This window comes from Nicotiana sylvestris, chromosome 11 (genome assembly GCF_000393655.2).
Source record: "Nicotiana sylvestris chromosome 11, ASM39365v2, whole genome shotgun sequence".
In the NCBI taxonomy this organism is placed as follows: Eukaryota; Viridiplantae; Streptophyta; class Magnoliopsida; order Solanales; family Solanaceae; genus Nicotiana; species Nicotiana sylvestris.
The window spans coordinates 10,206,154-10,217,211 of record NC_091067.1 but is presented as its reverse complement, the minus strand read 5'-3'; the positions used below and the strand labels follow the sequence as shown (position 1 = coordinate 10,217,211).

The 11,058-nt window shown below is 36.6% G+C and overlaps 1 long non-coding RNA gene across 1 annotated transcript; it reads right to left on the bottom strand.

The window, feature by feature from the left end:
- Window positions 1–512: 512 nt before the first annotated feature.
- LOC104233963 (uncharacterized) lies at window positions 513–7,627 on the bottom strand. The gene is made up of 2 exons (XR_011403419.1): window positions 1,249–7,627; window positions 513–1,017 (listed from the first exon to the last, which is right to left on the bottom strand). It is a non-coding gene; the product is annotated as an uncharacterized lncRNA (long non-coding RNA).
- Window positions 7,628–11,058: the final 3,431 nt, after the last annotated feature.

Below are 11,058 nucleotides of genomic sequence, written 5' to 3'. Positions count from 1 at the left end.
TGGTACTATCAATACCTTGTTTGATACACTTTTTCAACCTATGCATTATTAATGCAAGTATTAGTTATACAACCTATTTGGTATTATCCTATGTATAACTAATACATATCAAGCCATGTTATTAGCAATACCAAGGCTATTAATGCATGCATTAGCATGGTTAAAGACAAAATTATCCTCAACGTCACTTAAAGCTAAAGAATATGGAGGACATTTTTGTAAACAACTAAAATCTTAAAAATTATATAATGCATAATCTCTACATAACTAATCCCTGCATTACTAATACACCTTATTCAGCACTATTCGTATACGTCCTACCAAACGATCCCTAGCTGTATTAGTAATAAAGTGACAATTTCCTCGGTTAGTTAGGCACTAACAGAAGACTATATCTTGTATGTCAGGAAATATTTCTCTAATATAGAGAGCAATTGTCTATTGGAAATTTGAAAAAAACACCAAAAGAAATGGATCTATGCAAAAACCATATAACAAGACGAATAATGACATTCCATAGAAAAAGGGTAGCTTTATAAAAGTCTATATATCAGATATATTCTGCGGCACAAATCAACGCCAATATCAAGCAATTGATACAATCATTTTAACGCTAAGATTGCCCTGCCATATATCATCATTGCCGCTTTGAGAAAATGAATACATAATTCCAAGAAATTAGGATCCTTTGGACTAGGCTCATAAATCAGAATGAGGTCCAACTGTCCAATTACTACTACTACCAGTAGCGAAGCCACATGGTCAAAGGGTGATCAACTGACACTACAACTACTATTGTTAATGGTCTACTTGAGTTCTCTCGCACCTGCCATGGCTGCATATAACAGTAATTAATGTTGCCCCGCCAAGATAGAGGCAACTGTACTGCAATGCCCGATTTCAGTTGGCTCAGCAAACATTATCATCATAGCCCCATCATTTCCCTTTTCCGACATCATTGATGTGATACTTTGCTTGCTTTGCATTGAAATGCAGCCGATGAGGAGAAGATAAGAACTGAAACAAACGACACAAAGGATTGTTAGTATTGAGGAGAAGAGTGACACATGACAGTCACGTGAGTTAGTGTAGTTAGCTGAAGGTTAGTTATAACTAATTATGTGGTTAGTGGTTAGATAGTAAGTGGAGAATGATTAGTCGAGCTGTCATACACATTGTATATAAGTAGGACATATTTCCTTGTATTCAGTTTTTTACAGAGTGAATATACAATCATTTTCAGCTCACATGCTCTCCAATGTATTCTTCATTCTACAACCTTCTTGTTTATTTTCTTCTTAGCTCCAGTTGATCTGATCTACGAGCTTCAGCAGTTAGGTCTAAAGCAATAAAAGAAATCATCCGCATGTCAGAGATAGTCATCCACTCTGAGAATCATCGCTCAAAGCCTCAAGGTTAAATTAAGGTCTTTCAGCTAAATTTTCTCCACAAAAGAGGAGCCGTTTGGTTTGAAGCATAAAATCATCAGACATCGGAGAACGCAAAACACACCAGAACTGAAATTTCACCAAAATGGGTATGAGGGCTCAGCTGATACTGAACAGATATGGAGATATATTAGGACAGCAATATGATATATAACTTGGTTCGACATATCCCAACATTCAACCATGGAAAAGATTCTTTTTTTTTTTGTCTTTCAAGCATGTAATGATGAGGCAAAGAGAAGCCAGCCACGCCAAGGCTGCAAACACCGGCCATACCGGCTTGCCACGCCAATATACAGGTCAGTTAATCTCAGTGCCCGAATTAGTTAGCCCAGATATAGAAACACCATCATCACGGCCTCTTCATGTACCTTCCATTAACACCGGAAAAAAAAAATATCTACACTTACACAGATGAAAGACAGAGATGTCAGTATATATAGGTTAAATCCTTTATGCATTTTCCAGTTTCTGTTTCTGCTATTCAATAAACAAGGGCTGTTGGTTGTTTAATATTGAGGAAAATCAATGGTGCAATAGAGCAGGGCAACCACCCTTTAAGAAAATCCCAAGCCCTGTTTTGCCTCATTTCTTTCTGGGATAACCATTTCTGATTATGGGATTTTTTTGGTCTTTTCACCTCCGAATTTCCCAGCACTGTCTTGTATATAAATCCACCGTATAATTAAAGATAGTGCAAGATCATATTAGCTCTGCACAAAGGGCCATAGGAGAAGTAGAGATCAAATAAATCATACACAAAAGCCCAAGCAGGAACAACATCAAAAATATATATCCATATTCTTCGCGTACAATCAAATATATCAATTGATCAACCATGAGGAGCCCCATAGTTGATGGTATAATATGATTAAAGCTGTTTGTAACCAAAGTGAAATCATAGGCTTACCAGAGAAGTAGGCCAACCACCCTTACATTTTTCTCAGATGCCACATTTGAGGGTTTCAAGATGCTTTATAACATGTAATCAGAAAACCGCAGGTTCGACTTAACCCCATACTGAATCATGGAAAAGTTTCTGTTTTATTTTTCTTTCAAGCAAATGGGGCTCAGATGTGTATTATGATAAGGCAAAAGAGAAGCTAGCCACACCATGGCTGCAAACACCGGTTGCATATGAGGAAGAGAAAATCTCCATCACATGCCATACCGGGTTGCCACACCAAGATACAGGCTGGGTCATCTCAATGCCTGAATTGGTTAGCCCAAATATATAAACATCATCATCACTGCCACGTTATGTATCTTCCATCAACCTTGTCAAAAGAATACACGCGCACACACATAGAGGAAAGCCAGAGATGTCACTATATGTAACTTAAATCCTTTTCGCTTCTGCTTTTTTCATAAACAAAAAGGTTGTTGGTTATTTATTTGTTTTGATAATGGAGGAAAATCAATGGCGGAACGGAGGGGCAACCATCGTTTTAATGAAAATCCCAATACTCTCTGTTTTGCCTCATTTGTTTCTTTCTTATCTGGGCTAACCTTCGGGTTACTTTCTTAAATCGAGACTTACACGCGGCTTCGGGTTAAAGTGAGGGCTCAGATTTGCTGTAAGTTTTGACAAAGCAAAAGAAAAGGCGACGTTGTCATGGCTGCAGACACCGATTTGCTATACAAAGCCATACCGGGTCACCCTGCCAAGATACGAGCCGGATCCCCTTCACAACATCAGTATCCGGTAGCAGCAGCACAAAGAGAGAGGAAAAAGAAGAGGAATATATTAGGGGTGTGTTTGGATGAAGTTTTTCTTTTTTTCTCTTTTCTTGTTTATTTGAAAGGGCTGTTGGTTTTTTGGGTAACAATGGAGAAATCATAGGCATAGCAGAGATGCGCAACCACCCTTTACAAAAAATCGCTCTCTCTTTAAGAAGCACCAGTGATCTAGTGGTAGAACAGTACCTGCCACGATACAGACCCGGGTTCAATTCCTAGCTGGCTCAACTGGTTGAGCTGTGAGGAATCCGTGCACTTCATGAGGTGATGCGGGTCTCAGCAGTTATCTGATTACTGGACAGATACAGTAGTGCATCTGAGCTCTTCCACCTTTTTTTCCATCAAAAGCAAAAACTCACTATCTCTCTGATGCCTCATTCTCTAGGCTATGCTCAACTCTTTGCTTTTCTGGTAGAAGAACTTTGGGTAGGCTCAGATTCACTTTTTTCAGATAACAACCAAAAAGCTTTGGAAAACGCCATGGCTGCAAGCATCGGTTAGACTTATGAGAGATGAAACACCAAAAATGGAACTTTTCCCCCACTCACAGACCCACTGAGCTGCCACGCCATGTAACAGTTTTCTTCAGCTCAATTTAGTATATATCTGATTCAACTTCACAGAAGACAAAATCTTCATAGCCTAACATAAAATGAAACAGAGGGAACAACAAGAATAGGAATACAAAGAGGTCATTATGTATTTTCACCATACCGTATTTCTTTCTCAAAACTGCTGTGATTATGCTTTCGTTGAGCTAAGGGTCAATCAGAAATAGTCTCTCCACCTTCACAAGGTAGGGTTAAGGTTTGCGTACACACAATCCTCCCCGGACCCCATTTGTGGGATTACACTGTGTTATTTTTACCAGAAGGGTGGTTTTGTAATTGGATAATCTCACTGGAGTGATCATCGGGGTGGAGAATGACAGAGAGGAGCAAAATCACCCACTGAAACTCCCCAACAGCTCTCTGCTTTTGCCGCAGCCTCACACTTAAACTAATGAGACACCATTTCTTAAATCACACAAAAATTGAGGCTAAAATCTGTGTTTAAGTTCAGGCGAAAAGAGAGTCCAACAACGCCATGGCTGCAGAAACCACCAGAAAATCTGGGGACATGGCCTGCCAAGATACGGGTTGGATAGTCTCAAATGCCCTATTTGTAAGCTCAGAAGAGAATGAAAGGTTTAAAGAATCATCACCGCGTTGTTCAAGCCGTCAATCAAGCTCACCACCACCAGCATAACTTGTCTCTAAACCCAAAGAATCCATCAGACTATAAACTCATAGAGAAACAGAGCAAGCACCCTTAGGAACTCCTGCATTCTCAGAGTCACAGAAGCCTCAATTTTCTAGAACAATCCAGGTAACAGGGTAGGCTCAGATTCTCCAAAGAGCTTTAAACACAGTGGGCTGTTGGTTGTTTGATAACGGAGGAAAATCAACGGCGGAACACAGAGCAAACTTTTTCAAATAAACAGAGGGCTGTTGGTTGGTTGATAAATGGAGGAAAATCAATGGTGGAACACAGAGCAAAATTTATGTATTTCGGCTATGCCTTAAATAGCTGTCCTCAATTCGGCTATTGCACTTCCCCCACCTCACCATGGCTGCAAAATACCGGTTGCATGTGAGAGACAGAAGTCTGCATCACAGGCCATCCTGGTTGCCACGCCAAATACGGGTCGGTTCATCTAACTTGTTGCATGCTTTGCCGCTTTTCTTCTCATGTTTAAGTAAGTAAATTCTGCAAGGATCAAACTTGAATAAAAAATCCCATCAAAAAACATTGCGTTGCAAAAGTCAATTGTTTAGTAGTCAGAAACAAAAGATTATCCCACCATATTCCCATCTGAAATAACAGAAAGCAAGCTGAAAATTTGAAAGGCAACAAATTGGTCAATCACAGATGATAATAACAAGGACTTTAAGGCTCAGATCTGTATTCCGTCTCAAGCACCACCAGGCTGCAAATCCCGAAACCGGGCTGCCCCGCCAAGTTACAGGCCCACCGACTTCCTGAATCCATCTAGCTCAGAAATATCAATAACTTAAGGGGCCATGAGGTCCTTTTGGTAAAAATAGCACGGGCTAGCCAGTTTACGGACTGGTCATACAAAAATCGCCAGCGTTTACAAAGTCATTGAAAAATCGCCACTATTTTGCTGCAACACGAAAAGTTCCAGCATATGCTGGAGATCGGTGCACCTGTGTATGAACTTACAGCATATTATGTTGGACCGGTATATTATACTGGAACTCCAGTATAATATGTTGGAAGTCCAATATAAGATGCTGGAGTTCAAGTATACTTTGTTGGAACTCTAATGGAATATTTTCCGGATTTTGAAGAATTTTCGTTCAAATTTATCTTCACATGAAAAGTGGCTAAATTTCGATTACTTTTGAAACTGTGGCTATTTTTGATGACCACTTATAAATTTGGCTATTTTTGAATTTCTCACGTCCTTTTGATGCCCCATTACAATTTCTGCTCCATATTTTCATTGCGTAGCTTTTTAAAGTAACAATACAACTTGTATTATCACTTTTAGCCTGCGCCAGAAACTATTTACATTCCATAGCCGAAAAAGTGTACAAAATTTGTATAATTTTTGCATATAACATACAAAATGTATATATATACAAAAAATATAAAAAAATATACATTTTTCGGATATTATGTTGAGAGCGGCTATACAATGTCATTTTCCCTAAAAACAACCTTGTAACAGAGAAAAAGACGGATAAATGCATATCCATCAAGAGGTGGATTTAGGATTTGAACTTTATCGGTTCGAGTTCGAAATTTTATCACAACACATTTGATTTAATGGGTTCGCAATCTATCATTTTCAGCAAAGACTTGCATTCGACATATCCCAATATCGAATCAACAACAACAACAACCCAATATAATCCCACTAGTGGAGTCTGAGGAGGGTAGTGCGTACGCAGACCTTATCCTTACCCTGGGGTAAAGAGGCTGTTTCCAATAGACCCTCGGCATCCTTCCCTCTAAGAACTACCCACCTTGCTCTTGAGGTGACTCGAACTCACAACATCTTGGTTGAAAGTGGAGGGTGCTTACCATCAGACCAACCCACCTTGTCCCAATATCGAATCATGGAAAGTTTTTTTTTTTCCAAGCAAATGGGGCTCAGATGCGTGTTATGATAAGGCAAAAGAGAAGCCAACCACGCCATGGCTGCAAAACACCAGTTGCATGTGAGAGACAGAAGTCTCAATCACAGGCCATACCGGGTTGCCACACCAAGATACATGCCGTGTTATCTCCATGCCTGGACTCGTTAGCCCAGATATAGAAATATCATCATCACCGCCTCTCTATGTACCTTCCATCAACACCATAAGAAACACACACAGAGTCTCAAACACAAATATATAGTAAAAACAGAGATGCCAGTGTATATAACGAAATTCCTTTTTGCTCTTACTGCTTTTTTCATAAACAAGGCTGTTCATTTTTTCAATAAACGAGGAAAATCAATTTCGCAACAGAGAGGAGCAACCAACCTTGCAAAGAAAATCCAAACTCTCTTGTTTTTGCCTCATTTCTTTTTTTTCTTTCTAGGCTAACATTTCGTTGCTGGGGAGATTCTTTTGGTTTTTTCACCTTCGCATTTCCCATCCCTAAAAGGGCCAGTTATTTTCTTAAATTCAGACTGGTGAGGTGTCTTCAGTTAAAAGCTCTCAAAAAGAAAGGGTATATGCCAAATTATGCACACCCCTAGCTGCAAGCATCAGTTAGCCTTATGAGATATAGAAGAAAAACCATAAAGATGGAATTTTTCCCAATATCTCACAGACCCATCTGAGCGGCCATGCCAAGATAGAGTTTTTTTTCCAGCTCAATAGAAAAATATGTCTGATTCATCTTCCACAAAAAAAAAAAAGAAAAAAAAAATCATAGCTTCATCGTACATAAAATGAAACAGAGAGAGTAACAAAAAATGGAGGCTCAGATTTGTGTTATAACCTCAGGTAAAAAAGAGAGTCCAACGACGCCATGGCTGCAAAAACCCACTGGGAGCATGCCCCGCCAAGATACGGGTCGGGTTATCTCAAAATGCCCCGATTGATTAATAAGCTCAGAAGGGAATGACAAAATCATCATCGCCTCTTTTTAGACGCCGATTATACTCACCGCTACCGCTTCCACCAGCTCCGCCGGCGACATTGAATACTCCGGCGAAAGCATTATAAAGAAGAAGAAAAAAGTGGAAGGGCTGTTACTAATGCTATTCTTATACACTCTACCAAACGACCCCTTGATAAAATCGATAAAAAGGGCTGTTGTTTGGGTTTTTACAGTATATGGAGAAATCATTGGCTAATTGCAGAGAGCAGCCAACCACCCTTTCAATGAAAAACCTTAACTCTCCGTAGCCTCATTCTTTCCCTTCTGAGCTTTTGGTTTCTTCATTTCACCAACATTTTTGTTTATATAGTAGTACTAGTATTAGTGTCAAATATTTTATTTATTTGAATTATGTATCAATAGTCCTACAATTTAAACATTCTTGATAAATATAGATAATTATTAGATATAAATTAAGAAATACTACATGAAAAAAATTAACCATTTCTCAAATTTTCTAGTTATAATTCTATTTTCTTTTTTGGTACCATTCTCGGCAGTTTCATTGGATCCTGAAAATAGTTAGGAAGTAAAATAATAACTCATATCTATGGCAAAACAATCAAAGGTTGAGACTATGAAGGATTCTTTTGATACGACTTGACTCTTGTATTACTACTTGAACTCTTATTTGGTGTGTTGATATCTTTCAAAAAATATTTCTATTTTAAAATTTCAGTTTCTAAAATTTTATTTTTCAATAATAATTATGTTTATAATAATGGAAGTAAATATATTTTCCTTAATTCAAAAACTCAATTTAGTCAGGTATCTAAAAATTTAAATAATTCTTTAGCCAGTGAATTTATTTTTTCTAGTATTCCAGTTTGATATTTGACATTAACCATATTGAACATCTGAGTTATTTGAATTATATATAAATAACCTTAAAATTTAAACCTTCTATATAATTATAGATAATCGTTAGATATTAATTAAGAAATACTACATGAAAAAAAAACTAATATTTTTTCAAATCTCATAGTGATTTATTCAAATCTAGCTATAGTGTTTTGAAGAACTATAATTATAGGGTTTTAGATGTGAAAGAGTTTAGAATTATATGGAGAATTTTTTTTTTCTTTTTTGCCAGAGGCAAAGTAATATTTAAATAATTAAAAAAATTAAAAAAAATTCTTAATATGATTGCATATGATCATTAACTGAATTAAGCATGATAACAAAAGATAAATGTCTTTTTATTTTTATTTTAATTCAAATTTTAAAACTTTATATATAAAATTCAAAATTATCTTTTAATTCAAATCAATTTTATATATATTTGTATTTGACTAAATATAATCAAATATAGAATAAAGTTACCATACATTATTAGCATTTATTAGTTTGTCACTTGGCTTAACCACAATGCTAATTATATTTGGTAACTTTATTCCTTTAATATATATATATATATATACCCTGAAGCCTCTAAATATAATGATTTTGGATTTTCTTGTTTAGGTGGTGATTTTCAGTTTCCCTATTTTGAAGGTGCGTCTTGGCGTAACTGTTAAGGTTGCGGTCGTATGACCACGAGGTCACGAATTTGAGTCGTGAAATAGCCTCTTGCAGAAATGCAGGTAAGACTGCGTACGATAGACCCTTACGATACGGCTCTTCTCCGGAACTGCGCATAGCGGGAGCTTAGTGCATCGGGCTGTCCTTTTTTCTTCTTTTAACGAAAGAATGACTTTAAAAATGTTGCTTTCCCCTCCTCGAATTATCCATTGTTGTTTTTAAAAATAATTATCTCAAATTATTTGTCATTTTAAAACTTCAAAGCCAAATTAATTTTTTTTTTTTCATTTTAAATATTCAATGAAAGTATATTATATCTTAAAACATAATTAAGGGTAAAATAGCCATAAAAAGTCCCTTTCTAATTAATATTTCTTAAGGGCTGTATAACAAAGAAATATGACAGATAATTTGATGCGGGGGAGTAATGGTAAAAAATACTAAGGGGTCATTTGGGTTGAAGACAAGTTATGTGGTGTCGTTATACTAGATTAGTTATGTTGGAATTATTTTTTATTGACCGATTGATATGTTGTATTAATCTTGGAATTATTAATTTTACTACTTTATCATGCGATAACTTATTTTGGGATTCACCATTTACTAAGTATAAGTTATCCCGATAGTATTTTTAATCCCAGGATAACGTATCGATAAAGTATTCTAGAATTAGTAATCAAACAAGAGAAAAAGTGATACTAAATTTTTATTCCAGAATTATTTTGATTATTCATCGTACGAAACGACCCACCTGTATTTGGAGGTGAAATATATATGAAAAGCAAAAAGTAATTGTTCACTTTAAATACATTTGTGAACACAATTCAAGACAAAGAAAAATGTTGCAAATTACAATTTTAATATATATTTTTTGGTTTCCCACGTGGTGTTTGATATCTATATTGGAGCCCGACTATATCCGGATTTGCGTCGGGTAAGACCCTATTCGGGGGGTAGCGCTCCCTACTAAGGATTTTTTCATACCCTGTGGGAGGGGAAGTTTGTTGGGCACATGCGCATGTTGTCCTGCCAAAGACCCAATGACCTAATCCTATTCTCTTTTGGTTTCCATTCCTATTTGGAATTGGATTCGATTTATTCCTATTTTGAGTGGGTTTTGACTTTAAGAGAAAGCACCACTCATGATCTATAAATAGGACAACCTTGGAGAATTATTTTATGCTCATTGATACAAGTCTTTGAAAGACTTAAGCACATAAGAGTGATTTTTGAGAGAGTTTTCGCCAAGAGAGAAGAGAGAAGAAAAGTATTTGTTTTGCTGCAGATTTCTATTCCGACCAACCAACTTCAAATCACGTTTTCTAATTCGTTAACCGTTGGATCGGGCTAAAATTTAACTAAGTGTTCATAAATCTTGATCTTGGATTTGAATGGTGCAGATCGGATTTGGAGGCTCGTAGAATCTTATTTTGAGTCTTGTACAACAACTTCATTTTTATGGATTCTCCTCTTTCTTCAATTGATTAGTTGTTGCTCTTGTTGCTATTATTGCTCCGTGTTTGGCACTTGTTGTGTAACCAATTTGGAGAACTTTTGTAACCCTCTTATTATTATAGTGGAGCCTTTTTGGATCTTTGTGATGTCGTAGTTTCTACCTTCGATTTGAAGGGTTTTCCACGTTAAAAATTGGTGTTCTTTATCTTCTTTATTTTCGGGTTTGCCTCTTCCTCGACATAACAGTGGTATTAGAGCCTTGGTTATTTATCCGGATTGTTACGGAATGAAGACGAATATGAGCAAGATGATATGTTTAAATGGGAGAAATTACAATATTTGGAGAAGCAAGATGAAAAACTTGTTGTTCGTGAAGAAGATGCATTTACCCGTTATTCAGCTCATAAACCCGAGAGTATATCCGATGAAGATTGGAATTTCGAGCACCAACAAGTATGTGGATATATACGACAATGGGTTGAAGATAATGTCCGCAACCATATTGTGAACGAGATATATGCGAGATCATTGTGAAAAAAGCTACAGACTCTTTATGCTTCAAAAACCGGGAACAATAAATTGTTTCTACTAAAACAATTGATGACCTTTAAATACAAGGAAGGCAACCCATCCTTGATCACATAAATAATTTTTAGGGCATCCTTAATCAGCTGTCTGGAATGGGAGTTAATTTTGATGATGAGATACAAGGACTTTGGCTTCTTAATAC